Source organism: Panthera onca, chromosome D2, assembly GCF_046562875.1.
Source record: "Panthera onca isolate mPanOnc1 chromosome D2, mPanOnc1 haplotype 2, whole genome shotgun sequence".
Classification (NCBI taxonomy): Eukaryota; Metazoa; Chordata; class Mammalia; order Carnivora; family Felidae; genus Panthera; species Panthera onca.
This window is the reverse complement of record NC_138349.1, coordinates 2808395-2836189: the sequence shown is the minus strand read 5'-3', so window position 1 is coordinate 2836189 and position 27795 is coordinate 2808395. Positions and strand designations below refer to the sequence as shown.

General features: G+C 45.0%; 1 long non-coding RNA gene across 1 annotated transcript in view; it reads right to left on the bottom strand.

Annotated features, from left to right (window-relative positions):
- Positions 1 to 18663, bottom strand: part of LOC132676292 (uncharacterized) — a 46616-nt gene extending 27953 nt beyond the window's left edge. The window contains exon 1 of the long non-coding RNA XR_013550605.2: positions 17841 to 18663. This is a non-coding gene — a long non-coding RNA (uncharacterized LOC132676292). The remainder of the gene's footprint in view (positions 1 to 17840) is intronic.
- Between the last annotated feature and the right edge of the window lie 9132 nt (positions 18664 to 27795).

Here is a 27795-nt window from a genome sequence, read left to right as displayed (position 1 = left end):
GCTGAAACTTTAACCACAGGGACCTCACAGGCTGGTGCTGTGCCCTCCTCGGCTGTGACCGCTGTCTGGACGACCCCTCGGATGACCACGCGTGGGCTTCCCGGGCTGCACGCCCGACCAGGTCTGGGGAAAGAGGGAGGCCGAGGGGACACGCGGCCCGAGGCAGCAGAGGCAGGACTGACAACTTACTTCTAGGAGAGGAAGACGACAGAGCAAGAAAAAAACCACACGTCCGCTTCCGGTTAGAGGAAAAACCACGGATGGGCACACTGGACTCACCAAGGACCCACTGCAGGTGTGCAAGATTACGAAGCCCACCACAGACCCAGGTTACGCCCCGGGTGACCATTAGGGATCTCGAGGAAAGCAGGCACACAGACTGAGCTACCCCGGCCGGGCCTGATGAACGTCGCTTGCAACGATCACAAGTACAGTTCGGGGGTGTTTCCACATTTGTCACTTCACAACAGGATCATTCGGCCCTCACGACAGCCGTATGACAGGAGGAATGTTTTTTCTACTTTGCAGATGAGAAACATGAAGCCCCAAACCCTCAACCAACTTGTCTGAGGTCTGGGGATCTGCAGTGATACAGCTGGGCCTTCAGGGAGTTTTCAGTCTAACTAGTCAGACAGGACTGAAAAATACAGCCAAAGATGCACTAAAAACCAAACAGTGTGTGAAAAAGATTTCAAAACTTAACATAACTGTCATAAAAACATACAATTATCAGGCCTCCTGGGTGGCTCAGTCGGTTGAGTGTCCGACTTCGGCTCAGGTCCTGATCTCATAGTTTGTGGGATCAAGTCCCCGCACTGGGCTCTGTGCTGACAGTGTGGGAGCCCGCTTGGGATTCTCTCCCTCTCTCTTCCCCTCCACCGCTCACTCTCTCCCTCTCTCTCTCTCAAAATAAATAAACTTTAAAAAAACTTTTAAAAAGCTACAATAATCAAGACAGTGTGGTACTGGCATAGGGATAAACATCTAGAACAGAACCGAGAATCCAGAAACAGACCCTGACATTTAGGGTGCCAAGACAATTCAGTAGGAAAAGCACGGTCTTCATAACAAATGGTGCTGGCATGACTCAACGTCCACACGCAAAAGGAGGAACTTTGGGCCCTGTCTATACACCATACACAAACATTAACGTAACATGGGTCAGAGATCTAAATGTAAGAGCTGAAAGCATAACATTTGTGGAGGGGAACATAGGGCAAGATCTCTCGATATGACACCAAATGCATGATCCATAAAGAAACAAATTGATAAACTGGACTTCATCGATATCCAAAACCTTGGGGCTTTAAAACGCACCATCAAAAAAATAAAAAGACAAGCCACATTCTTAGAGAAAACGTTTATACATCATGTATATGTTAAAAGATATGTGTCCAAATGATATAAAGAAATCTTGCAATGGAACAGGGCAAATAACATAATTTTTTAAGTGGACAAAGAATCTGAATAGTGATTTCTCCAACAAAGGTACACAAAAGGCCAATAAGCACATGAAAAAATATTTAACATCACTCGTCATTATTTTTTTTTTAATCTTTATTTTATTTTTGAGAGAGAGAGAGAGAGAGAGCGAGCACGAGCAGGGGAGGCGCAGAGAGAGGGAGACACAGAATCCGAAGCAGGCTCCAGGCTCTGGGCTGCAAGGACAGAGCCCGACGCGGGGCTCGAACCCACGAACCACAAGATCCTGACCTAAGCTGAAACCCGAAGGAGGCCAAGGCTGAACGCTTAACCGACCGAGCCACCCAGGTGCCCCAACATCATGTGTCATTAAAAAAGGCCGATCAGGGGGCGCCTGGGTGGCGCAGTCGGTTAAGCGTCCGACTTCAGCCAGGTCACGATCTCGCGGTCTGTGAGTTCGAGCCCTGCGTCAGGCTCTGGGCTGATGGCTCGGAGCCTGGAGCCTGTTTCCGATTCTGTGTCTCCCTCTCTCTCTGACCCTCCCCCGTTCATGCTCTGTCTCTCTCGTCCCAAAAATAAATAAAAAACGTTGAAAAAAAAATTTAAAAAAAAAAAAAAATGCCGATCAGAACCACAATGGGATGCCAGTTCCCACCCACTAGGATGGCTGTGATCACAGAGAGACAGTAACAGGTGTTGGGAGCGTGTGGCGACACCGGAACCCTCACTCACTGTTGGTGGGAGCGTGGGGGCAGCTGCTCTGGAAAAGAGTTTGGCAATTCCTCAAAACGTGAAGCGTCGTCAGGTTACCGTATGACCCAGCAATTCCACAATTAAGTATCCACCCAAGAGAAATGAAACCATTACGTCCATGCAAACACTTGTACGTGAACGTTCATAGCAGCATTACTTGCAAAATCCCAGGAGTACAAACCCAAATGCCATCAGCTGAGTAACAGATAAAACCTGGTGTGTCCACACAAGGTAGCACTTACCAACAGAAAGGAATTAGATACTGGTATCTGCTTCAACAGGGCTGAACCTCAAAAACATTATCAGGCCAAGTGAAAGAAGCTAGTCACAAAGGACCAAATACTGGGATTCCGTTTGTAAGAAATGTCCAGAAGAGACAAACTGATGGAGACAGACAGTCAATCAGCAGTTGCTAAGGGCTAGGGGAGGGTGATAGTGAGTGACTGCCTACAGGAACCAGCTTTCTTTTAGGGGTCATGAAAATGTTCTTTATGTAGATTATGGAGACATTTACACAGCTCTGTAAACATATTAAAACTACTGCCCTGTGTACTTCAAAAGAGTGAACTTTATGGTATGTAAATTACAAACAAGGCCATTTTTAAATATGAGCAAAAGATTTGAATAATTCACCAAAAAAGATACGAGTGATAAATAAGGACATGAAAAGATGTTCAACAGCAAGTCACTAGGGAAATGCAGATTAATACCACGGTGAGATGGCTAACTTCAGACCTACCAGGAGCGTGGACAAACTGGAGCCCTCTGTAGGTTGCCAGTGGGGGTGCAAACCGTGCCACTACTCTGGACGACAGCCTGGCAGTTTCTCAGGAAGGCAAACACACACTTGCCGTACAAACTAGCAGTTCCAGTCCCAGGTGTCTAAGAGAAATGTAAACGAGTGTATATACGACGATCTGCATGGGAGTTTCCCAAATTTCCAGCACTATTTGGGATTGCCAAAAAGGAAAACAACACAACGTCCACCAACAGGTGACTGGATAAACAAAGTGTGGTATATTCATACAATGGAGTATTATTTAGCAATAAAAAGAGCAAGCTACAGATACCTGCTTCATCATGGATGAGCCTGAAAAACATCACACTAAGTAAAAGAAGCCAGCTGCACACACACAAAAAACAACAACAACAACAACAACAACAACAAAACATATGATTCTGGTTATACAAAAATTCCAGAAAAGGTAAATCTGGAAAAACAAAAAGTAGATTAGCAACTGCCTGGAGCTGGGAGGGACGGACTTACCGCAAAACGGGTACACACGAGGTACCAGAAGCGACCCAACACTGGGGTGACGGCTGCACAATTGATTAGCCAAAAAAATCGCTTCATTGTGCACTTGAAAAACACCTAAACAACACTGTTCTGCTCATAAATGCAAGAAAGAAATTGAAAAGACAGGAACCGCAGTCACGACCTTGAGGGTGATGATGGCGCACACCGTTAGGGCTTTACCAGACGAATTAAAATTTTCCCTAAATAAATACCCTGAAAGCACCAAGGATTTCACGCATTAGTGTAATCCTCCCTCCGTTCCTTTGCACACACAACCCTCAACACGCCGATCAGCCAGAAAGTATTTGCTGAACGCCTACAATACGCCTCGCTCGGCTCGGGCATCTGACACCTGAAGATGCTGAAGCCACGTCACGGTCCCCCAGCGTGGCCGCTGAGCCCAACAGACCCCTGAGAGACCCCCAGCCAAGACTGACCGTTACCCCATTTTGACCTTGCTGTGTCATCTATCAGGAAATGTGCAAACAACTAGACGTGACCGGGCTCCGGGCAGGTGGCAGAGTCAAGGTGGCATCAGAGTTATAACCAAAGAGGAACTGTTACTGGCAAACTTCTCCTCCCCTGGATGGGAACGTGGCAGAATACGTTTAAACTGAGTAGAACAGACAGTGAAAGCAGCTCAACAGATTAGCTCAACCTTGAAATAAAAAAATGACCGAGAGAATGGAATAACCTGTTTCTTGAGGCACGGGCTGCAATCATTTTGATGGAAAGGGTGAGCACAGAAAGTCAGAGTGAAGGGCTTGGTCTGGGGTCGGCCCCACCGCTGGTGCTCACCAGGTTCTCACAGTTGGGATCTCGCTCAGCAGACGAGCTACAAAATCCACACCCTTCTGGGTGAAACACGCAAATTTAACTCTGAATTTTCTCTTTAGAAGGCAGACCCCCCCGTAGGGTTACTCAACTGGAGTTAAAGCCATAAACGTGTTTAAGTGGTTCTGCCGACAAAGACACCCAGCTTTACCGGATCATTTTTCAAGTGTTAGCAAAGGTAGGTCTAAAGTTCTCCACAGCGCAGAGTGGACAGAAACCATCCTCAGCCCTTGATTTTAGAGGCAGCTCTTCATAATACCAAGAACTGGTGAAAATGTAGATTGGAACTTTGTAATTTACTTTCATCTAAATTTCCACAGCTGCATGAAAAACATTCCAGGTTAAAACTCCAAATTACCGCCTGTTTTGAAAAGTTCAAGCTTGCTCATCCGTGGACTGAAGGCAAGACCCGTGTGCAGGCATAAAGGAAGGGAAAACCATGTCTGCCAATGTAACGCGCACAGCCCGCTGTCCAACCTGCAGGGAACAGCACAGCTCAACAAAGTCACACGCTGGGCTGGCAAACTAAATTCCGTGCAGAAAACATTCGCGTTGTTACCAGTTTTAGTTCGCCGTGGCATTCCTGCTGCCGTGTACGACCCACACACACTTAACCCAGTTGAAATCAAATAGGACAGAAAGCATTTATAATTACAACCTTAAACTTCATGAGGAGTCCCTCAAACTTAACCACATTGGGTTAAGTTTCAAGCTTTTTAAAAATTTTAAATCAATAATCTAACGAGCTCTTCAGGTGAAGATGGGGCAACGGGGCCCGGACTCACCCTCCTGCATGAAACATCCAAAAAGGGACAAAATAAATGAAACAACAGATTTCTAGACACTGACCAACGAGTTAAAAAGAAGAGTGACCCCCAAGATACAGAACACAAATGGGCTGGGCCCTACCTCTGCCCTACCTCACTGCCTGGAGGGTTCCCAGGCTACGGCACAGGGAGGGAAACCTGAGGCAGTGCCTGGGGGCCTCCCTGAGTTGAGAACACAATGCTGTGAGAGGTTCACAGGATAGAGCATTCTTGAGAGAAGGCAGCAACACAGAGAGAAATATGAAGATCTGCATGTACTCAGTAGAGTACTGGTCAGCATACAAATGTCAGGAAATTATCCAAGAGCAGGGAAAGAACCATCTGAAAGAATAACAGTGCTTGGTGCTCAGACAGAGCTGGGAATATGGCCTGACCCTACCATACCAAAGCAAATCGTGACACTGACAAAGAGAAAATTAAAAGTAGCCAGAGACAAAAGATACATTACATACTGAGGAACAAAGTCAGCGTGATGGCAGATTTCTTACTGGAAACAATCCAAGCAAGAAGACAGCACAGCAACATCTTTAATAATTGAGAGAAAAAACAGTCAACAGAATTCCATACGCAGTAGAAATATTTTTTTAAAATAAGGGTGAAATAAAGACTTTCTCAGACACACAAAAGTTCAAAACACATACCACCAATCGGCCTTTCCTAAAGAAATGTTAAAGGAATTCCTTCAGGCAGAAAAGAAAGGATACCGAATGGAAATATGCATCTACACAAAAGAATGAATTGCACGGGTAAATGGTTAACCGTGGGCAGATATGTTTTTTGTTCTTGTTACTGAACCCTCTTTAAAAAATGATTGATTGTTTACAGATATAGTAATAATACAGTACCAGATTTACAACACGTGTCAAAGTAAAATGTAGGACAATGAAAGCACAAAAGTTGAGAGGAACAATGAAATTGTACTATTGTACGTTTCTTATATATAAAGTGGCATAATATCACCTGAAGATAGACTATATTTTAAAGATGTACATTCTAAATCATAAAGCAAATAACAAAATACAGCGAATGAGCCAACAAAAGAAATAACATGAAATCATAAAAGTATGCCACTAAACTAGAAAGGGAAAAACAGCATAGCAAAGAGGACAAATAGAAAACAAAAATCAAGAAGCTAGGTTTTAATCTAACTATACCAACAATTACATTAAATTTAAACAGACCAAATATTCCAATGAAAAGGCAGAGACTGAATTAAAGAGAAAAAATACTCACTTATAGGCTGCATACAAGAAACTCCCTTTATTTTTAAGTTTATTTATTTATTTTGGGAGAGCACGTGCATGAGTGTGCAAGCTGGGTAGGAACAAAGAGAGAGGAAGAGAGAGAATCCCAAGCAGGCTCCATGCTGTCAGTGCAGAGCCTGATGTAAGGTTGGAACTCATGGACCGTGAGATCTTGACCTGAGCCAAAATCAAGAGCCAGACTCTCAACCAAGTGAGCCACCCAGGAGCCCCAAGAAACTCACTTTAAATGTAAAGATACAGATATAGAGGAGAATATTACAAGGGATACAAGAGGTAATTTGCTAATGTTAAAGGAGTTAATTCATCAAAAAGATATACAATTCATAAATGCATTTGCACCTAATAAGAGAACTTCCAAATACATGAAAGAAAACTAGAAGAAATGCAAGGAAAAAGACAAACATACAATTATATTCACAGGTTTCAATACTTTTTCACAAAAACAGATAGAACATGAAGAAAATCATTAAGAAAATAGAAGATTTAAACCAAACTAACAACCAACATGACTTATTAGACACTTGTAGAAAACTCAACACTGCACAATACACCTTTTCCAAGATGGACCATATCTTGAATCAAAAAAAATTGTTTCACATGGAAAACAGTATGAAGGCTCCTAAAAACAATTAAAAATAGAACTACCAAAAAAATTGCAATCAGGCTCTCAAAGAGATATCAACACTCCCATGTTCACTGCAGCACATATTCACAGTAGCAAAGATGTAGAAACAACCTAAATGTCCACTGACAGGTGAACAAAGAAAATATGGTATGTACATGCAGTGGAACTCTGTTCAACCTTAAAGAGAGGAAGGAATGTTATACAACATAAATGGACATTAAGGATCTTGGGCCAAATGCAGTAAGCCAGACACAGAAGGACACATAATGCATGATTCCACTTACATGAGGTATCTAGAAGAGTCAAATTCATAAAATTAAAGGGTGGGGGGGGGAGATGCTAGTTACCAAGCGTAGTGGGAAAGGGAAAATGGAGAATTATTCATCAATAGGTATCAAGTTTTGGTTAAGCAAAACGAATAAATTCTAGAGATCTGATGTATAACACTGTACCTACAGCCAATACTGATGTATTGTACACTTAAGACTTGTTAAGAGGCTAAACCTCATATTAAGTGTTCTTATCACAGCAAAAATTAAAAACTAAATTTTAGGAAAAGGAAAATAAATAAGTCTAAGTAAACTAAAAGGATTCTAGTCACACACAGTATGTTCCCTGAGCACAGTGAAATTAAATTAGAAATTCTTTGAAAAATTCTTAAATTAGAATTCGTTAAGAATAGAAGACACAAGTGAGATCTTACCACAGATTAAAAAAAAGAGTTGAAACAAGAATCAGAGATGAAGAATGCCATAAACGAGATTGGAAACAGGCTTGATGCAACGAACAGCAGCCTGGAAGAAGCAGAGGAACAAATTAATGACCTAGATCACAAAATAATAGTAAGTAATAAATCTGAACAAAAGAGAGAAAGTAGAATTATGCAACAAAAGAATAGACTTAGGGACCTCAGCGACTCCATTAAACATAATAGCATTTGTATCACAGAAGTCCCAGAAGAAGAGACAGAAAAGAGGTAGAAAATTTATTTGAGAAAATAATAGCTGAAAACTTCCCTAATTTGGGGAAGGAAACAGATATTCACATCCAGGAAGTACAGAGAACTCCTCTCAAAATAAACAAAAGGAGGCAACACCAAGACACATTGTAAGTAAATTTGCAAAATACAGTGATAAAATTTTTTTAAAGCAGCAAGACAAATAAGTTCTTAACTTACAAAGGAAAACCCATACAGCCAGCTGGAGATTTCTCAACAGAAACCTAAAAAGCCAGAAGGGAGTGACATGAGATATTCAAAGTGCTCGATGGGAAACATATGCAGCCATGAATACTCTATCCCGCAAGGCTTATCATTCAGAATATTGAGAGATAAAGAGTTTTCCAGACAAAAACTAAAGAAGTTCACGATCACCAAACCAGCCCTGCCTGCAAGAAATATTAAAGGGGACTCTGAGTGCAAAGGAGAGACCAAAAGTGACAAAGAGAAGAAAGGATCAGACAAATCTCCAGATAACAATGACAAAATAAGCAATAAGATGGCACTCAATACATATCTATCGATAACTATTTTGAATGTAAATGGACTAAATGCTCCAATCAAAAGACATCAGGTATCAGAATGGATGATAAGTTAAAAAAAAAAAAAAAAAAGACCCACCTACATGATGCCTACAAGAGACTCATTTTAGACCTAAAGACACCTGCAATTTGAAAGTGAGGGGGTGGAGAACCATTTATCATGCTAATGGACATCAAAAGAAAGCCAGAGTAGCAACACTTATAGCAGACAAACTAGACTTTAAAACAAAGACTGTAACAAGAGACAGACCAGGGCACTGTATCGTAATAAAGGGGATAATCCAACAAGAAGATATAACAATTGTAAATATTTATGCACCCAAACATGAAAGCACCCAAATATATAAAACAATTAATAACAAACATAAAGGAACAGATAATAATATAATAATAGTAGAGGACTTCAACACCCCACGTACATCAAAGGACAGATCATTGAAACAAAAACATCAAGGAAACAATGGCTAGACCAGATGGACTTAACAGATACATTCAGAACATTCCATCCTAAAACAGCAGAATACACATGGGACATTCTTCAGAACAGATCACATATTAGGTCACAAATCAGGCCTCAACAAATATAAAAAGACTGAAATTATACCATGTACCTTCTCTGACCACAATGCTGTGAACTAGAAGTCAACCACAAGAAAAAATCTGCAAAGACCACAAATACATGGAGGTTAAACAACATGCTACCAAACAATGAGTGGGTCAACCAGGAAATCAAAGAAGAAGTTTTAAAAATACATGGAAACAAATGAAAGTGAAAACACAAAGGTCTAAAAGCTTTGGGATGCAGCAAAAGCCGTCCTAAGGGGAAGTATAGAGCAATACAGGCCTACCTCAAGAAACAAGAAAAATCTGGGGTGTCTGGGTGGCTCAGTCAGTTGAATGTCTGACTTTGGCTCAGGTCACGATCTCATAGTTCGTGAATTCAATCCTCACTTCGGGCTCTCTGCTGTCAGCGTGGAGCCTGCTTGGGATTCTCGGTCTCCCTCTTTCTCTGCCCTATCCCCCGTTCACTCTCTCTCAAAAATAAACAAACATTAAAAAAGAAAAGGGGGGGGGGGCGCCTGGGAGGCTCAGTCAGTTAAGCGTCCGACTTCAGCTCAGGTCATGATCTCACAGTCCGTGAACTCAAGCCCCACTCGGGCTCTGTGCTGACAGCTTGGAGCTTGGAGCCTGGAGCCTGCTTCCGATTCTGTGTCTCCCTCTCTCTCTGCCCCTCCCCTGCTCATGCTCTGTCTCTGTCTGTCTCAAAAATAAATAAAAACATTTAAAAAAAAAAAAAAAAAAAGAAAAGAGGGAAGCAAGAAAAATCTCAAATAAACAACTGAACCTTAGAAAAGAGCTAGGAAAAGAACAAAAGAAGCCTAAAGCCAGCAGAAGGAAGGAAATAATAAAGATTAGGAAAAAAACATTAGAAAGCAATAGCAAAGATCTCTAGAAAACCCCCAAATATTGGGAAACTAACACATTTCTACATAACAAATGCATCAAAGAAGAAATCAAACTGAAAATTATGAAGTACATTGAACTAAAAAAAAATGAAAACAAAACATATCAAAATTTGCACTAAAGAAGTACTTGGGGGAAATGTTTAACATTAAATGCCTATGCAAGAAAAAATAAAAGGTCTCCACTCTATGACCTCAGCATCCACCTTAAATAACTAGAAACAAAAGAACAATTGAACCCAATGTAAAAAGAGGAAAGGAAATAATAAAGATCTCAGTGAAAAGTAATGCCACAGTAAATAGAAACAATAGAGAAAAACCAATGAAACTTAGATATCCCGTGTTCATACATCAGACACTATGCAGAGTGCAGTCAAGATGGGAACATTCCTCAAATTAATCCACAGATTCAATACAATCCCTATCAAAATTCCAGCCGGCTTCTTTGTAGGAATTGACAAGCTGATCCTAAAATTCACATGGACCTTCCAGGGACCCAAAATTGCTGAGACAGCGTTGAAAGCGAAGGTTGAAGGACCCACACTTGCAGGTTTCAATAGTTACTATAAACTACAGTCATCAAGACAGTGTGGTACCAACCTAGGACAGACAAACAGATCAAAGGAACCAAATTGAGAATTTAGGGAAAAACCCTCACATTTACAGTGAACTGATTTCCAACAAAGGTGCCATGGTAATTAAATGGAGAGAAAGAATAGTCTTTTCAACAAAAGGTGATTGGATACGTTAATACCCACATGCAAAAGAATGAGGTTAGAACCTTACCACATACTATAAGCAAAAATTAACGCAAAATGGAACATAGATCTAAATGTAAGAGCTAAAATTATGAGAGAGGTGGGTGGGGAGTGGGGGGAATTCTGCTCTGCAAATCCCATTTCTGGTAAGGGACTCATACTTGGAATATATAAAAACTATTACAACTCACCAAGCAAAAGACAACCTAATTTTAAAAATGGGCAAAGGACCTCATCAACACTCTTCCAAAGAAAATATACAAAGGGGCGAGAAGTACATAAAGATGCCCAACACTATTAGATATCAGGACAATGCAAGTCAAAACCACAGAGATGGCACTTCCCATCCACTTAGGATGGCTACAGTTAAAAAGACAAATAGCAAGCGTTGGAAAGATGTGGAGAAACCAGAACTCTCGAACAATGCTGCTGGGAATGTAAAATAGCATAGCTACTTTGGAAAACAATCTAGCAGTTCCTCCAATGGCTAAAGATAGTTAGCACAGGGGCGCCTGGGTGGCTCAGTCAGTTACGCGTCCGACTTCAGCTCAGGTCACGATCTCACAGTTCATGGGTTCGAGCCCCACATTGGGCTCTGTGCTGACAGCTCCGAGCCTGGAGCCTGCTTCGTATTCTGTGTCTCCCTCTCGCTTCAGATTCTGTGTCTCCTTCTCTCTCTGCCCCTCCCCCGCTTTCTCTCTCTTTCTCTGTCTCTCTCTCAAGAATGAATAAACATTAAAAAAATTTTTTAATTAAAAAAAAAGTTACCACATGACCCAGAAATCGCACAACTAGGTTTATGCCCAAGAGAAAGGAAAATATATGTCCTTACAAAAACTTGCACTTGGATGCTCATAAAAACATTATTTACAAAAGCCAAAAAGTCAAACTGTACACTTAAATATGTGCCATTGTTATAGTCCAATAATAGTATTTAAACCAAATCTAACAGTACATTTAAAAAATCATTCAGGGGCGCCTGGGTGGCTCAGTCGGTTAAGCGTCCGACTTCGGCTCAGGTCATGATCTCGTGGTCCGTGGGTTCGAGCCCCGCGTCGGGCTCTGTGCTGACAGCCCAGAGCCTAGAGCCTGTTTCAGATTCTGTGTCTCTCTCTTTCTCTGACCCTCCCCTGTTCATGCTCTCTATCTGTCTCAAAAATAAATAAATGTTAAAAAAAATTAAAAAAAAAAATCATTCATCTCAATCAAGTGAAATTTACTCTGGGGATCTAGGGTGGTTCAATATTCATAAATCAATCAATATGATTTATCACATTAACAAGAGAATGGATAAAAACCATATGATCATCTCAACAGATGCAGAAAAAGCACTTGACAAAGTACAACATCCATTCATGATAAAACTCTCAACAAAGTAGGTTTAAAGGGAACATACCTCAACATAATAAAGGCCACAAATGAAAAACCCACAGCTAACATCATCCTCCGTGGTGAAAAACTAAGTTTTCCTCTGAGATCAGGAATAAGACAGGGATGTCCGCTCTCGCCAATTTTACTCAACAGTGTATTGGAAGTCCTAGCCACAGCAATCAGACAACAAAAAGAAATAAAAGGCATCCAAACTGTTAAGGAAGAAGTAAAATTTCAACAATTTGCAGATGACATGACACTATATATAGAAAACCCTAAAGACTCCACCAAAAAACTACTAGAACTGACAAACGAATTCAGTAAAGTCTCAGGATACAAAATTAATAAAATCTGCTGCACTTCTGCACTAACAATGAAGTAGCAGAGAGAGAAATTATGAAAACAATCCAATGTATTTTTTTAATGTTTATTTTTGAGAGACAGAACAAGCCCAAGTGGGGGAGGGGCCAAGAGAGAGAGGGACAGAGCACCCGGAGCAGGCTCTGTGCGGCCAGCAGCAAGCCGGATATGGGGCTCCAACTCACCAACCATGAGATTACACCTGAGCTGAAGTTGGACGCTCGACCAACTGAGCAATCCAGGCGCCCCAGAAAACAATCCCATTTATAATTGGACCAAAAATAACAAAATATCTAGGGATAAATTTAAGCCAAGAGGTGAAAGACCCGTACTCTGAAAACCATGAAACATTGATGAAAGAAATTAAAGAGGACACAAATAAATGTAAAGATATTCCAAGCTCATGGACCAGAAGAACCAGTATCATTAAAACGTCTGTACTACCCAGAGCAATCTACAAATTTAATGCAATCCTGGCCAAAATGCCAACAACACTTTCACAGAACTAGAAACAAATAATATTAAAATTTGGATGGAACCACAAAAGACCCCAATGAGCCAAAACAATCTTGAGAAAGAACAAAGCTGGAGGTATCACAATCCCTGACTTCAAGATATTCTACAAAGCTGTAGTAATCAAAACAGCATGGTACTGGCACCAAAACAGACACATAGGTCAATGGAGCAGAATAAAGAGCCCAGAAACAAAACCAGTTATATGGTCAATCAATCTATGAGCAAGGAGGCAAGAATATGCAATGGGAAAAGAGAGCCTTTTCCACAAAAGGTTGGGAAAACCAGTAGCTACATGCAGAACAATGAAACTGGACCCCTTACTTACACCATACACAAAAATAAACTCAAAATGGATTAAAGACCTAAATGTGAGACCTGAAGCCATAAAAATCCTAGAAGAAAACACCGGCAGTAATTTCTTCTGACATCGGCCATAGCAACATTTTTCTCGATAGGTCTCAAAAACAAAAATAACCTATTGGGACTGCATCAAAAGTAAAAGCTTTACATAGCAAACTACCAATAAAAACAAAAAGGCAACCTATTGAATGGAATGGGAGAAGATATTGGCAAATGATACATAAGGGGTTAATATCATGGGTGAAGGGATGGGCTAAATAGGTAAGGGGGATTAGGGAGGACACTTGTTGGGATGAGCACTGAGTGTTATACGTAGGGGATGAATCACTGGAAATCTACTTCTGAAGTCATTATAGCACTATATGCTAACTAACTTGGATGTAAATGAATAAGTAAGTAAAAAGAAAAAAAGGGATTAATATCCAAAATACATAAAGAACTCATACAACTCAACACCAAGACACTCAAATAATCCGATGAAGATGGGAAGGACATGAATAGACATTTTTCCAAAGAGGACATTCAGATGGCCAACAGACACATGAAAAGATGCTTAATATCATTAATCAGCAGAATGGTGAAACTAAAAAACACAAGAAATAACAGGCGATGGTGAGGATGTGGAGAAAAAGAAACTCATGCACTGTTAGTGGGAATGCAAACTGGTGCAGCCACTGTGAAAAACAGTATAGAGGTTACTCAAAAAAATTAATATAGAATTAGCATATGATCCAGTAATTCCACAACTGGCTATTTACCCCAAGAAAAACACTAATTCAAAAAGATATTTGCACCCTGTGTTTATTGCAGCACTATCTACAATAGCCAAAGTATGGAAACAGCCCAAGTGTCCATCAACAGATGAATGGATAAAGATGTGGTATATACATACAGCAGAATATTACTCAACCATAAAGAAGAATGAGGTCTTGCCATTTGCCACGCAGATGGATTTAGAGGTTATTACACTAAGTGAAATAGGTCGGTCAGAAAAAGACAAATAACATATGCTTTCACGCAGAAGTGGAATTTAAGAAATAGAAGAAACAAAAACAAACAAAAAAAGACTCAAACACAGAGAACACCAGTGATTGCCACAAGGGAGGTGGGCGGGTGGGGGGATGGGTGAATGCAAGGGGATCAAGAGTACAGTAATCATGACGAGCGCAGAGTAATGTAATACAACTGTGGAATTATTACAGTGCATCCCTGAAACGATCACTGTACGTAGAGCATTCTTCAATTTTACTTTCTTACTTTATTTTTTTTAATGTTTGTTTTCGAGACAGACAAAGAGCGCGAGTGAGGGAGGGGCAGAGAGAGAGAGAGAGAGGGAGACACAGAAGCTGAAGTAGGCTCCAGGCTCTGAGCTGTCAGCACACAGCACAGAGCCCGACACGGGACTCAAACCCACAAACCATGAGATCATGACCTGAGCCGAAATCAGACACTTAACCGACTGAGCCACCCAGGAGCCCCTATACTTCAATTTTAAAAAATACATATCAACAAAGAAATATAAAGGTAAAAATTTTTAAAGAAAAAAACTAGTGATAAAAAAACGGTCAATAGCCAATTAATTTTTGCATCCTGATACGTTATTTCTACGGGTCACTGATAAAGAATGAAAATACATTGGAGGAAATGGTCACTAATCCCAGGATAAGCTGGAAAATGGGATCCTGGATCAACCGAGAGGAAGCTAGAAAAGATACCAATTGGAGGGTGAGCCCGGACACCTCGGGTGTCGCTTCCCTGGAGAATTTTTACAGAGGTCGTCAGGAAGGAGCACCTTCACGGACAGTAAAGGCTGAGTATGCATGAAGGTGGGCGTCTGGGCACACCCTCTTCTTCCGGAACATGTAGGGTGGTGAGGGTGCGGGGGGCAGGGGGGCTGAAGCAGCCAAGCGCTGGATGCCTCCAAGTCTCAGGGTCAATCTCGCCAGGATTTCACTTCTCTTTCCTTTCCGCAGAGCCCACAATAGTGCTTGCTGTTCAGCAGGCACCCTAACAGGAATGATGAACCCTACTCATCGTCCATGGCTACACGTGGCACCACACTGGGCGAGCTTCCCACAATCAGGACACCCAGGGGGTTACGGGAGGCACCTGTGGCTCGGCCGGAGAACACTTGTGGAGCTATTACAGCGATGGGTCCCGGCAGCTGCAGGGGTTTCTACAGCTCCACTGGTGGTTACAACGCACAGGGTGTAGACCCACTAGTCTGTGAACAGAGGTAGGACACGAGTTGCTCTTTGCACGTAACCAAACTCTGAGGAGGCCGGGGGGGGGGGGGGGGGCGTGTGTGTGAGAGAGAGAGAGTGAGAGAAAAGAGAATGGAAAACTTGGGACAAGGACTCAATCTGAATTATCGGATCAACGACTGAGGCACAATACAATACGAACAAGAACTTTATCAAATTAAGAGTCCACACACACCATGGCAATAAGACACCCAAGTCACCAATCCTTGGTAACAGGAAGTATTGCAGCCTCCAGCTGGGCACTTAATTTCAGCATCGCAATCTGCAAGATCATTCCAAGTTTCTCTTGTAAGCCTTTCTCGTTCTCTCTGATCAATAATGACCTCCAGTGCCTGGTCCCTGACAGCCTGTGGCATCACACCTTTCATCTCTGTATGGCCAATTCAGGGCTTTGTTGCAAGCCCCACATGGGAGGCTACAGACGTCTTAGGCTGTGACTAAGACGACAGGCTCTGGAGGCAGGTGGTGGGGTCAAAGACCTACGTCCACCGCTAGCTGTGTATCCTCAGACCAGCTGATTAACCTCCCTGTGCCTCCGTTTCTTCATTTGTAATATGGGAATAAAAACAGGTTGCTGTGAGAGTCAGACAACCCACCTGCTAAGTGCTCAATGACGAGCACTACCTGTGACAAACGTGCCCAAAGCGGAAAACGCAGTGACAAAACCAGAGCCGGTGTTCTCCTGCAGCTCCACACCAATCTTCTCCTGTAAGAGCACCATTGCCCAGCCAGGTGCTCAAGTCACAGCCCTGGGAGCCATCCTGGGCTCCTCCTCTCCCATGACCTTCCACGTCCACTCCACCAGCAAGACTAGTCCGTTCTTCCTCCGATACACACAGCCCTCTGTCTACATTCACTGTCCAAACCTGTAACCTCTCGTAATTTACACGCCCCTTGCCCCCCTCCTTAGCTCTGATCACCATCCCTCTCATTTTCCCCAGAGTTCCCAGAATAGGCTCTTAAAATGTCAGTATGATCATGTCACTCTACATTTACTTCCCACCATACGCAAGGTGAGCAGTGTAGTGATGACCTGGTGTTGACCTCATGTAAAAGGACACCACCAGGGAATGCAGGAAGCAGGTGACGGGAGGAACCTGGGTCCCTGGATGTCTCTGATCTGGGTAGCACCAGCCCCACCCTGTATTTAGGGCCCCCCCGGTCTGCTCACCTCTATACATTATGGACAGCAGGATCAAGCTTCCACCTCGTTGGAACCAATGTGGTTTGAAACCTGCAGTTACAGAAGCTTAATCTGTGCCCTAGTAACACGGTCCCTGGAAGTAGTGTGCTTCTGTGACAGGGTGTTAAGTGACACTGGCTTCGTGGCCAGGCAGTGGTGGGTGAGGAAACACATGCAGGGAAGGAAACTAGGCACTCTTGTTATGCTGTAAAATCATGCGAGAAAACTGTGCCTGCATGAACTCGGGAGACAGATCCCGTGCTCAGTAAGCCTGTGGGTCCAGAAGACACAGAACACTTCAGGTGCTGGGTATGTTGGCTGCTCGTTGGTGCTCTTAGCAAGGAACCATGAAATAAAGCAGGCGGGGTGAGACCAGCCAGTTCGCAAGCGGAGGTGGAAGTCACGGGGCGCTGCTCAGGGGCTCTGCCTTAACGTTCCAATCCGACGGTACTTGACTTCCAGTTCCCTAAAAGGCTAAGCAATCCCCTGCCTCCTATCCTGTTCCCCTTCCAGTCTCGTGCAGGCCCGATTACCCACCCGCGGATCTCGAGCAGGGCTGTTATCACCAGTCACGTCACCTGACCCTGCTCCCTCGGGTCAAAGTGCTCAATCCAGGTGTGTCTGCTCACCTGGCAGCCCCACCACACCCAGCCCAGCGCCTGCACGCTGAGGCCTGACTCAGGAGCAGCAGCGAGCAGACCGCGGGGCGCCACCTGACCCTCACCCCGAGTCCACCGAGTCTGCCAGGCCACACAGGGAGCCCGCGCTCCTGAGAGGGACCCAGGGTCCGGGGCCCCGCATCTCTGCGCAGGCGCGGCCGCGGGGAGGCGGAGTGCCAGAGTCGCGGCCTCGCCCCCGGTCCGCCCACCTTGGCAGGAGGGCGCCAGCGCTAGTCCGGCTAGATTTCCTCCCGGGCCGGCCCGCGGGGAGACACGAAGCCCAGTGGGCCCGCCCGGGGGCTCCGCCAACCCGTTCCTAACGCCCAGGCCCCGGGGGGGCTCACCGCGTCCCCCGGAACCTGCAGTTCCTCCGGCCTCCGCCGTCGCCACGGGCCCGGCACCATGGTATCCCTGCGGCCCCAAGCCCGAGTCCACGGGCCTCTCATGACCTACGGACTCCGGCCGCCCGCCCCAGCCACTGCGTCCACGCCTCTTTGCCCCCCCCCCTACGTGCCCCGAGGGCGCCAATGAGAGACGGGGGGCGGGGCGCCGCGAAGACGGCTGGGCCTTGCTTCGCGAGGGCAGCAGACAGGAGTAGCGGAGACCAGAGTCTTCTGGGCAAAAGGGGACTTCCGCCCAGGGTTGTCATTTCGCACAGAGGGCCAGCCTGTCACTTCTCCAGTCACTGAATCGACTGTGGGACTCCGAAGACCTTACTCCTTCAGGGTCCTGCCAGGCTTCGACTGCTGGTGGCGGATCGGCAGGGGGGAGCTCCCTCCTCTTCGCTCTTGTGATTGGTCATCGAGCGCCGTCAGCAACCGTCTTCCTGTGGCTGGTCGGTCGATGGATGGCGCAGCGAGCCAATCCGCGTGGGCGAGCTGCCCTGGAGGGTGTGTCTGGGAGCTGTAGTCTCGGGAAGGGGGCCTCACTTCCGGGCGGGCGTGGCTGGGGGCGGTACGGTGATCGCCCAACCGGGTGTGGCCCTGGGCGGGGAGCTTCTCTGCGGGCTGTGCAGAGGAGGAACGGGGGCCTGGCGGGCCGCGCAGGCTGCCCTCTGCGCTCGCACCCTAGGGGAGCTGGCAGCCCCCGTAAAGGCCGAGGCGCCCAGCCCCGTACTCTGATTAAGTAACACGTGTCCGAGCCGGGCCTCTGCCGGGTATCTGCTAGCGGTGGGCAGGGCCGGAGCTCTGCGCAGTGGCAGTAAACTAGGTCTGCGAGGGCGGGGCTCCGGGACAGAGTTTCCCGTCTGTGGTAAATGGATGGATGGGCGGGGGCTGCGTTCTTTCCAGCTATTGTTGCGGTCGTTTCCCGCCGAAGTGTGAGCTTCCCGGAGCTGCTGCAACCTTCCTGCCACCATGAGGGGCGGCTGGCGGAAAACCTGGTGAAAAGTGCGACAGCACCTAGGCCGAAACGCCTTGAGTTCCGCACCAATCCACAACTACATGCCTGCCAGCCTCCAGGCTTTTTGTTGCATTTCAATTATTTGAGGGCTGAGTTTACCATTCTGCTGCAGGCAAAGGCATCTTTTTTGTTGCAAAGCCTGGTTCTTACCCGTTAAGGTGAAATGCGTGACTCTTCCACTCCGTTGGGCGTCTGGCTGCATGATCTTCAGCAAGCTAGGTAGCTAATCTATATCAGTTTTGTTATTTATTTAAGATAATGATGAATCAGGGCATTATGAAGATTAAGTGAGGTGTATACATATAATATACTTAGAACAACGACTGACACAAACTACTCAATAAATGGTATATTACTATTACTAGTCTTCCTATACTAACACTCCTGCTCCTAGTTGACAATCCTATATCAAAACCCTGGACTTAACAGTTGTGAGCGAAAGTTAACAATACTGTATATTTGAAAGTTGTTAAGAGACTCCATGTTGAAAGTTCTCACCATAAAAAAAATAAACTGTGTAAGGTGATAAATGTGCTAACCGATCTTATGGTAATCATTTTGCAATGTAAACATGTCAAATCATTCCAGTTGTACGATGTCCTATGCCAGTTATATCTCAATAAAGTTCGGGGTGGGACCTTGGGGCTGGCTGTGTTTTGGAATTCAAAATCTTTAGGATTTTTTTGTTTTGAAGCGCTATATATATATATATATTACATATCTAGTATGAAACGCCTTCAGTAGGGCCTGGGACAACACCCTATGATCAGACATAATATTTATGTGGCAAAATGTGTGAATGTTCAGAAATATTCACCTTAAGTGGGATATATAACTGCTTTAAATAGTCTCATATCCGTTCAAATGTGTTTGCTTGAAACTTAGGAAGAACTGATTTTTAGAACTGTTGGATTTCAGAGTTGAAAATAAGGTGCTATCGAGAACCTGTACTACTGCCCCTACTTTAAAAACTTTGTGGTTTTTTGGCCTTGCAGTTTACCTTAAATGATGTGCTGTGTGGTCCAGTGTCAGTATCACTGGCCTTTGGACTTGGGGCTGCTCTTTCAGGCACTTGAACCAACCATTGAGTAATGGGGGAACGCTTAGCCCACAGGCTGGTGACAGCTATTCTCCTTGACCAAACTCTTCCCAGGCTCCCCTGAACTCTTCTCAACTAGTCCCTGACTCTGGGGTTTCCATGTTAGTCTCTGCATTGTCCAGGTTTAGCAAGAGTCTCCCACCCTTGCTCTCTGATCAGCCTCAATGTCTGATGGGGTTCCTCATTCCCCACATTCCCCCAGGTGATGTCTGATCACCCCGGCCTGCCTTCAGCAAGAATCCTGTTGGGTTGATTTAGAAAGAATTGTCCCTCACCCCAGATGTTTCCTTCTAGGGTTTTTCACCCACTGACCTCCCCCTACCCGTATCACACTCCTAGGCTATGAATTCCCACTCTTCTTTGTGTTGGGAGTTAATCCCACTCTTCCTCTCCTACTGCAAAACCCCGTTATAATAGTCTCTGTATCTGTCACAATGGACCCCCTGAATAAAGTCTGCCTTACCACTCATGTCAAGTGTCATGCATTTTTTTTCTTTAACACTATGTACAGCGATAGGTATATTTAATACATTGCAATTTAGTGTGATACGCTAGTTACCAAACAACAGTCAATTGGATACAATTATGATGTATACAAAACTCTGCTACTACTTAGTTTATTTAAATTAAAATCATATATTTTTCAAACTCTAAAAATAATATAAGACATCTGTTAAATGATATTTATAGTACTCATTATTTCAATATGTTAAAACAAATACATTAGTTATTAGGAAAAAAAACTGGAAAATTCTCAGGACGTTGGATTCTTGCATATGACATCAAAAGCATAGTCAACAGCAACAACAAAAGTGGATAAATTGGACTATATCAAAATTAAAAACTTACGTGCATCAAATAACACTATTAATACAGTGATAAGGCAACCCAAAAAATGGACTAAATATTTGTAAATCACGTCTGTGATAAGGAGTTAATACCTAGACTACATAAAGAATGTCTACAACTCAACATCAGGGAAAGAACCTGATTAAAAAATGGACAAAGGACTAGAATAGACATCTCTCCAAAGATGATTCCAAACAGCCAATAACCACATGAAACGATACACAACATCAACTACTCATTAGGGAAATACAAATCAAATCCACATTGAGATGCCACCTCACATCCATTAGGAGGTGCATTATAAGAAAACAAGTGTTGACCAGAATGTGGAGAAGTTAGGACCCTTGAGCGTTGCTGGGGAGACTACAAAATGGTGCAGCACTATTAAAAACAGTATGACATTTCCTCAAAAAATTAAGAATAAAATTATGATCCACAACCCTACTTGTGGGTGTATAACACAAGATAACTGAAAGCATGGAGCTCGAATGCCCATGTTCATTGCACACTAGACGCAGCAGCCAAAAGATGGAAAGAACCTAAGTGTTCATAGACAGATGAATGGATAAATAAAATATGGTCCATCCATACGGTGGAATATCATTCTGCCTTAAGGAAAGAAACTCCGACGCCAGCTACGACATGGAACCCTGAGGGCGTTATGTGAAATGAAATAAGGCAGTCACAAAAGGATAAAGTATAATTCCAGTTACATGAAATACTGGAAAAATCAAACTCCTAGAGACAGATAGAATGGTGGTTTCCAGGGGCTGGGGAGGAGAATGGGGAGTTAGTGTCTAATGGGTATAGACTTTCACTTTGGGAAGGCATGAAGAGTTCCAGACATGGATGGTGATGATGGTCACTTAATACCATTGAACTATACACTTAAAAATGTTCAAAATGAATTACCCTATGACCCAGCAATGGCACTACTAGGTATTTATCCAAAGGATACAAAAATGCTGATTCAAAGGGGCACATGCACCCCAGTGTTTATAGCAGTGCTATCAACAATAGTCAAAGTATGGAAAGAGCCCAAATGTCCATGACTGATGAATAGGTAAAGAAGATGTGGTACGTATATACAATGGAGTATAACTTGGCAATCAAAAAGAATGAAATCTTGCCATTTGCAACAATGTGGATGGAACTAGAGTGTATTATGCTAAGCGAAATAAGTCAATCAGAGAAAGACAAATACATGATTTCACTCACATGTGGAATGTGAGAAACAAAACAGGTGAACATAGGGGAAGAGAAGGAAAGAATAAGATAAAAACAGAGAGGGAGGCAAACCATAAGAGACTCTTAAACACAGAGAACAAACTGAGGGTTGCTGGAGGGGAAGTGGGGGGGGGGGGGGATGGGCTAGATGGGTGATGGGCTTTAAGGAGGACACTTGTTGGGATGAGCCCTGGGTGTCATATGTAAGAGATGAATCACTGGGCTCTACTCCTGAAGCCAATACTACACGGTATGTTAATGAACTTGAATTTAAACTAAAAAAAAAGGTAAGACAGAAATAAATAAACAAATAAACAAATAAATAAAATAAAATGCCAAGAAGTCTTTAATAAGAAAAAAATGTTTAACATGGTGAATTTTACGTATATTTTACCACAATAAATATTAATTATTTACCACAAATAAATGAATACATTAAATATTAAAAGAAAAGCATTTCTCTGCACACCATTTACCATCCCTTGCACGCCACCTTCCAGGGAAACGGCTCTCAGGTGACCTGAGGTCCGGTTCCACCCTGCCGATGTCCAGCTCCCAAGTGAGCTTCTTTAACCTCTCACCCCCTGCCCCTCTCAGCGTAGAAGTTCGGGGTGTTAATAGCGATGTCTGCCTCAGCGCGGTCCTGTGCGTCTTCCGCGAGATACCGTCTGTACCGTGGCGAGCCTGACGTGCGGTACTCGGTCACTGTAGCTGCCCGACCATCTCTAGTCTGTCCCCATCTGAGCCCTGGACCATTCGGAGTCCAGGCGGTTTCTGGAGGTTCAGTTGGCATATGGCTGTCAAACCTAACTAGTGATGTTCACTGGGGCAAGCATTCATTTCTAAGCCTCAGTTTCCTCATCTGTACAATAGGAATGAAATAGCCTGCTCCTGTCACCTGCCTTCCAGGAAAGAGGGAGCTTCAAAGAGTAGCCTGCAGATGGCCTCGGAAACCATGTACAGTTCAGCCCGGTCAAGGGAGATCGCACGTGTGTTGTAGGGAGGGGGATGAGTGACAGTTCTGTTCAACTTTTGCAAAGCTAGGAGTAGTTTTTCATGAACTTAAACACCCCCCTTTCACTCTCCAACGACTTCTTTTAAAACTTGCTACCTCTTCTTGTTGGGATGCGAAAGAGACAATACATCCACAACCTCCAGTCCAGAGACTGGCACACAGTAGGTGTTTAATGAATGCCCCTTCTTTTCCTTCTTGCCCTCTTATTGAAAGAAATTCTCAGCACTTTCTTTGGGCACAAGCATAAGGATACCTTTCTTTCTTTGAAATTCTCAGCTTTCAGACACTATCATAGTGATAAGGGTCATCATCTTTGCCTGGAAACACTTCCCCCTGCTCTGCAACAGCTTGCTTCTTCTTGTTCAGATGTTGGCGGTCCCGCCCCTCCTCAGAGAGGCCAAGCTGACCCGCTGACCTAGAGCAGCCATCTACACGCACCTCAGCCGTGGCCTGACTCCAGTCCTCCAGGACACCCAGCTCAGGGGTCAGTTTTCCTTCTTGCCAACCGACGTCCCGTAGGCCCCACCGAGGGCTGGTTCCCCACTGGCTGGGACTGGGCCTGCCGTCCATCAGGCGTCGGAGCTGGAGCCGTCAGCTTCGCGTCCCTGGTGTCAGTGAAGCCACGGCAGAGGTGTCTTTGTGTTCAGATACCAGAAACAGGCTCAGAGGCCTTACCTGTGGAGCCCAGGGCTGCGGGAGGACCGGCTGGCCGACCCGAATTCCCTCACAGCTCCGTTGGGACCTCTCACCACTTTTGCTGCCCTGTAGCCCTTCCTGCCTGTGGAGAGCCTCCCGATTAGGCTGCAGGTGTTGCTGGAAACCGGGCAAGTTTGCTCACCCCAGCAAACAAACACCAGCAACAGCTCAGGTCTGCCATTGGCCCCAACGGCCTTCGTCTCACAGGCCGAGTTTGCAGGCGCCCCGCTGGAAAGCGCGGAACCGGCATCGTCCCTCGCGAGGTGACCGTCTGTCGTGCGCCGGCACGAGTAGTCTATCCTGCACACTGCCCTCTGTGCCGGAAGTGGCTCCTGCCCAGGAGTGGGCGGTCGAGGGCCTTCTCCTCCCTGAGAACCGGCCCGTCTCTGCCTCCCTGGGTACGGCCTCACCTAGCTGCCTGTGTCCGCCCGCTGCCTTCCCTGACCAGGAGCCCTGTGCCTGTCTGGCCTCTCTCTTCCCACCTCTCTCTTTCACCTCGGGGCTCAAGGTCCAGCCAACGTCCAGCTCGCCCATGGGACCTCCCTTCCGTGGCTCTGACGGCCCTGCGGTCCTCCGCAGGAGCCACCCTCTGTCTGTCATGCTGTATCTTCCCACGTGGGCCCGTCTGGACTGGCCAAGTAACCTGTGCCAGGGGCCCCCGACTCCAATGTTTTCTGCATCGAGCTGGCATACGACGCATGCCCTTTATTGGCGAGTTAACGTGGAACGTGTGCTGCCTACGAAAGCCTCGGCACGGTGCTTTCCTTTCCGTCGTGACGAGAAGCCAGCCGACAAGTGAGACCACCTTCAGACACAGCGCCAAGTCAGGACTGGAAGGGCAGCGCTTCACGCGCTGATGGGGAAACTGAGGCTCGCTTGCCCGCCCACTCACTCATTCCAAAACATTCCGTTGCCTGGAACGTGGAAGGTTCTCTGAGTGGGAGTAGGTCTGTGGTCCATGAACGCAGGGTCCAGCCTGCCACTCCCTGGAAGCTCCGTGAGCATGTTTATCTGTGTCCCCAGCTCCCAGCACGGGCAGGGCCCAGGGCGGGCACTCAGCGCAAGGCCAGTGAATGAATGAGTGCAGCACTGTTATCTGTGAGGCATCGGCTCCAGCCACAGCCTGGGGGGCCTTCAGGAGGGTGCCCTGCCCTCTGGCCTCTGGGCTGCCAGCGGTAAGGACCTCTCTTCTCGCCGGGCTGGTGAGTGGGAACGTAAGCTCTGCTATCTCTGGGCTCGCATCGTTAGCCTTGGTCTTCAGCAGCTTGTGAGGCCCTCGCCCTGCGGACAGACTGCTTCATCCCCAGAGGATCCGAATCTGAGGCACACACACGTCTCTCTCTAGAAGGGAGACGTTTGTTTCCCCGAGGGTCACGGTTCGTTCAATGCCATTTTAGTCCGGGCTATATTTTCCTTTATGGAAAGAGTTGGTATAAGATTTTTCTACATGTGATCTTGATAATGCTCCAGGAAGAGTTCGTTGAGGCCAAACATAGCCCAGCACGTTTCACCTTTCAAAATGCTATCTCTCCGTGGAGACGTCTCTGATCTAAGCCAGCTCCCTACATTATTTCCTGACACTGTAAGTGTACTCTTTGGGAATGACCAGCAGTAGATGATTATTTAATACTGAAAGACTTTGGGGGCGCCTGGGTGGCTCAGTTGGTTGAGCGTCCGACTTCGGCTCAGGTCATGATCTCAAGGTTCCCGAGTTCGAGCCCCGCGTTGGGCTCTGTGCTGACAGCTCGGAGCCCGGAGCCTGCTTCGGATCCTGTGTCTCCCTCTCTCTCTGCCCCTCCCCCACTCATGCTCTGTCTCTCTCTCTCTCTCTCTGTCAAAAATAAATAAACATTACAAAAAATTTTTAAAAAATACTGAAAGACTTTGTGACCAGTACAAATTAGAGATATACATGAGATGACATAGCACACAATGTGCGTGCCCCAACCCATCCCATAACGTCTGCGTAAACACTTGTTACATACAGAAGGCAAGCTTTTCATGGTTCATCGTTTTGCATTTTCTTCACAGGCGCCGTAAATAAATAAAAATATTAATAAACCACAACTGTGCCGCCTAAAATCAATAATAGCTTTATGTTTGAATGGAGGGATTAATTGGGTCTCCTTCTGACCTCTCTCTGCTTCTAATCACTCGGTAGTATTTGTCAAATGCCAGACACAGGTGTACTTTCTATGCTATGCTGTGTTTTCAACAATAGATTGAGATTTTAGCACGATGTTTTATATTTCATCCTAAATTTTTTTTATTTGCAAGTGTATGAAGTCACATTGGTTATGTTTGATAATCCATTTTTGGCATGTATTTTCATATAAATGATAGGGTGTTTGGGCCTCTCGGCTCTCACAACATAGTAAGGAGGACCCCTGCATGTGGAAATATGGCTGTGTGTGGGTTGGAAATAATAAGGATTATAAATGACTCACTAGGTATAGAAAATAAAGGAGAAGACTTATCGGGGAGAAGTAAAGAACCTTGCTCTCTTTATGCACCGCCAAAGAAGCCACCACGAAAGATATATTACTGTTTCCCTTCTTGTTATTTCTAAGGGGGGTTTTATTAACCCCTTTTTATCAATCAAAATAAATTGATTGCCAGTGAACGCAATATTTCCTGACTATATATAATTTGAAATTATAAAAGAAAAGCAAAGATGTGCAAGCTCATATACTACATCTCAGGTAAAGAAGAGACAAACCCCCTCCAAAGAGACTGCTAAATAGTGTTAAAGATTTGTGCAGCCAGCCCTTAGAACATTCTCTCTAAGGATATGATCAGGCCTGGGGAGTCTTCGGGAATCTGGCTTCCTTCTGCCGTGTCAGTGGCCAGGTGTCCCAGAACACTGCCATTTCATATTTATGCCCCATCATAAAAGGACATATTTCTGCAGGGTAAATATAGGGACGGTCAATAAAAACTCGGTCCTGGGTGAGGAAGGATGATTCAAGCGGGGAGAAAAGTGAGTGGCCGGAAACCCACTGTGCATCATGAAGAGGGGACCAGTCACTGCTTGTGATTCAGGGACCAAAAATGCATGGAAAGCTAGAAAATTAGGATTTCATCCAAACAGTGGAAAGCATCCCTCCTGGTCCGTGCCAGGCTGGTGAGAAGGCGGGAGGGTCCAGGACGATAGGAGTAAAACACAGCAGGATGGAACGGGGGCCCAGCGGGGCTTCCCACACGGAGGGGCTTGGGCTGCTGGCTGGCGGAGACCTCGCTGAACCAGGAGGCTCTTTGCCTCTCCCACCACAGGCCCTGGGGCGATCCAGCCCCACCTGCTGGGCTCGGCACCTGCCAGAGCCTTCCTGTGGGGTCTGTGGGACCCACCCTCTCCCTCAGACCCTTCCAGGGTCCCACACATTTGCCTCTTCACATAGGAAGGAGACTCTTCCCCTCCATCTCCGACTACTCATTGAACTGAGGAAAGAAAGAATGGTTGGAAAGTCAAAAGGGAATGTTAGCATTGACATTTTTAAGTGAGATACTTCTTTCGATTACAATAAGGCGTATTTCATATGAATGAGTGAATAATAGATACTAACTTAAACGTAGGCTAATAATGGAGTTACCACCAAGTTTTGCTTTACTCTGATGGAAGGGACACATCCATGGAGGTCTAAACTTCAGCTACTTTATCATGAGAATGTGAAATAGTGACTTATTTATTTTATATACATGCTACAGAGCAATAGGACCCAGGCATCATTTAAAAATCAGCGGTTTGCCAGACACCTTGGGGGGCTTGGTCAGTGAAGCATCTGACCCTTGATTTCAGCTCAGACCATGATCTTATGATTCATGGGTTCGAGCCCCATGTTGGGCTCTGTGCTGACAGTGTGGAGTCTGCTTAGGATTCTCTCTTTCTGCCTCTCCCCGTGCTCTCTTCCTCTCTCTCTGTCAAAATAAATAAATAAACTTAAAAAAAAAAAATCAGTGGTTTGCTCTTTTTTTTCCTTTCTTTTTTGTTTGTTTGGTTCTGGAGGAAGGAATT